Genomic DNA, 3,448 nt, shown 5'->3' with positions numbered 1-3,448 from the left:
AATCTTAAGTTCCTAGCTTGTGTCCAAGGCACCAAAGAAGGGTAAAAAGTCAATAACCGATACCTAAAACTTGAATTTTACTACTTCTTACTGGCTATTACATCAACTTAGAAGTTTCATTTGTGTTCTACTATGGTGCTTTTAGTGTGTCCGCATACCGCAGCACGCGACATAGCTTTGCAGACGATAAGTACAAGCGTTTCAGAGAGAAGAGCGGCCAATGTGACGATCTGGCTTTAAGTCGATTCGATAACAAATGACGAAAACGGACGGATTTCTCAGGTTTTTACTACATATGAACACTTCTCACATTCTCCCATGCAACTCGGCTGCTAGTCCTCCTTTTATGCAGAATCTTAAAGTCCTAGCTCATGTCCAAGGCACCAAAGCCAGCTAAAAAGTCAATAATCAATACCTAAAACTTGAATTGTACTACTTCTTCCTGGCTATTACATCAACTTAGAAGCTTCATCTGTGTTCTACTACGGTGCTTTTAGTCTCTCCGCATACCGCAGAACGCGACATAGCTCTGCAGACGATAAGTACAACCGTTTCAGAGAGAAGAGCGGCGAATGTGACGATCTGGCTTTAAGTCGATTCGATAACAAATGACGAAAACGGACGAATTTCTTAGGTTTTTACTACATATGAAAACTTTTCACATTCTCCCGTGCAACTCGGCTGCTAGTCCTCCTTTCATGCAGAATCTTAACGTCCTAGCTCATGTCCAAGGCACCAAAGCCAGCTAAAAAGTCAATAATCGATACCTAAATCTTGAATTGGACTACTTCTTACTGGCTATTACATCAACTTAGATGCTTCATCTGTGTTCTACTATTGTGCTTTTAGTGTGTCCGCATACCGCAGCACGCGACATAGCTTTGCAGACGATAAGTACACCCGTTTCAGAGAGAAGAGCGGCCAATGTGACGATCTGGCTTTAAGTCGATTCGATAACAAATGACGAAAACGGATGGATTTCTCAGGTTTTTACTACATATGAACACTTTTCACATTCCCCCGTGCAACTCGGCTGCTAGTCCTCCTTTCATGCAGAATGTTAAGGTCCTAGCTCATGTCCAAGTCACCAAAGCCAGCTAAAAAGTCAATAATCGGTACCTATAACTTGAATTGGACTACTTCTTACTGGCTATTACATCAACTTAGATGCTTCATCTGTGTTCTACTATGGTGATTTTAGTGTCTCCGCATACCGCAGCACGCAACATAGCTTTGCAGACGATAAATGTAACCGTTTAAGACAGAACTGCGGGGAATGTGATGATCTGGCTTTAAGTCGATTCGATAACAAATGACGAAAACAGAAGGATTTCTCAGGTTTGTACTACATATGAACACTTTTCACATTCTCCCGCGCATCGCGGCTACTAGTCCTCCTTTCATGCAAAATCTTAAGTTCCTAGCTCATGTCCAAGGCACCAAAGCCAGCTAAAAAGTCAATAATCGATACCTAAAACTTGAATTGGATTACTTCTTACTGGCTATTACATCAACTTAGATGCTTCATCTGTGTTCTACTATGGTGATTTTAGTGTCTCCGCATACCGCAGCACGCGACATAGCGTTGCAGACGATAGGTACAAGCGTTTCAGAGAGAAGAGCGGCCAATATGACGATCTGGCTTTAAGTCGATCCGATAACAAATGACGAAAAGGACGGATTTCTAAGGTATTTACTACATATGAACACTTTTCACATTCTCCCGTGCAACTCGGCTGCTAGTCCTCCTTTCATGCAGAATGTTAAGGTCCTAGCTCATGTCCAAGGCACCAAAGCCAGCTAAAAAGTCAATAATCGATACCTAAAACTTGAATTTTACTACTTATTACTGGGTATTACATCAACTTAGAAGATTAATCTGTGTTCTACTATGGTGCATTTAGTGTCTCCGCATACCGTAGCACGCGACATAACTTTGCAGACGATAAGTATAACCGTTTCAGAGAGAAGAGCGGCCAATGTGACGATCTGGCTTTAAGTCGATTCGATAACAAATGACGAAAACGGACGTATTTCTCAGGTTGTTACTACATTTGAACACTTTTCACATTCCCCCATGCAACTCGGCTGCTAGTCCTCCTTTCATGCAGAATATTAAGGTCCTAGCTCATGTCCAAGGCACCATACCAAGCTAAAAAGTCAATGATCTATACCTAAATCTTGAATTGGACTACTTCTTACTGGCTATTACATCAGCTTAGAAGCTTCATCTGTGTTCTACTATGGTGCTTTTCCTGTTTCCGCCTACGGCAACACGCGACATACCTTTGAAGACGATAAGTACTACCGTGTCAGAGAGAAGAGCGGCCAATGTGACGATCTGGCTCTAAGTCGATTCGATAACAAATGACGAAAACGGACGGATTTCTCAGGTTTTTACTACATTTGAACACTTTTCACATTCTCCCCTGCAACTCGGCTGCTAGTCCTCCTTTCATGCAGAATATTAAGGTGCTAGCTCATGTCCAAGGCACCAAAGCCAGCTAAAAATTAAATATTCAATACCTAAAACTTGAATTGTACTACTTCTTACTGGCTATTACATCAACTTAGAAGCTTGATCTGTGTTCTACTATGGTGCCTTTAGTGTCTCAGCATACCGCAGCACGCGACATAGCTTTGCAGACGATAAGTACAACCGTTTCAGAGAGAAGAGCGGCCAATGTGACGATCTGGCTTTAAGTCGATTCGATAACAAATGACGAAAACGGACGGATTTCACAGGTTTTTACTACATATGAACACTTTTCACTTTCTCCCATGCAACTCGGCTGCTAGTCCTCCTTTAATGCAGATTGTTAAGGTCCTAGCTCATGTCCAAGGCACCAAAGCCAGCTAAAAAGTCAATAATCGATACCTAAAACTTGAATTGGATTACTTCTTACTGGCTATTACATCAACATAGATGCTTCATCTGTCTTCTTCTATGGTGATTTTAGTGTCTCCGCATACCACAGCACGCGACATAGCTTTGCAGACGATAAGTACAAGCGTTTCAGAGAGAAGATCGGCCAATGTGACGATCTGGCTTTAAGTCGATTCGATAACAAATGACGAAAACGGACGAATTTCTTAGGTTTTTACTACATATGAAAACTTTTCACATTCTCCCGTGCAACTCGGCTGCTAGTCCTCCTTTCATGCAGAATCTTAAGGTCCTAGCTCATGTCCATGGCACCAAAGCCAGCTAAAAAGTCAATAATCGATACCTAAATCTTGAATTGGACTACTTCTTACTGGCTATTACATCAACTTAGATGCTTCATCTGTGTTCTACTATTGTGCTTTTAGTGTGTCCGCATACCGCAGCACGCGACATAGCTTTGCAGACGATAAGTACAACCGTTTCAGAGAGAAGAGCGGCCAATGTGACGATCTGGCTTTAAGTCGATTCGATAACAAATGACGAAAACGGATGGATTTCTCA

The sequence above is a fragment of the Schistocerca gregaria genome, unplaced genomic scaffold, assembly GCF_023897955.1.
Source record: "Schistocerca gregaria isolate iqSchGreg1 unplaced genomic scaffold, iqSchGreg1.2 ptg000577l, whole genome shotgun sequence".
Lineage (NCBI taxonomy): Eukaryota > Metazoa > Arthropoda > Insecta > Orthoptera > Acrididae > Schistocerca > Schistocerca gregaria.
Note: the sequence above shows the minus strand (reverse complement) of the source record.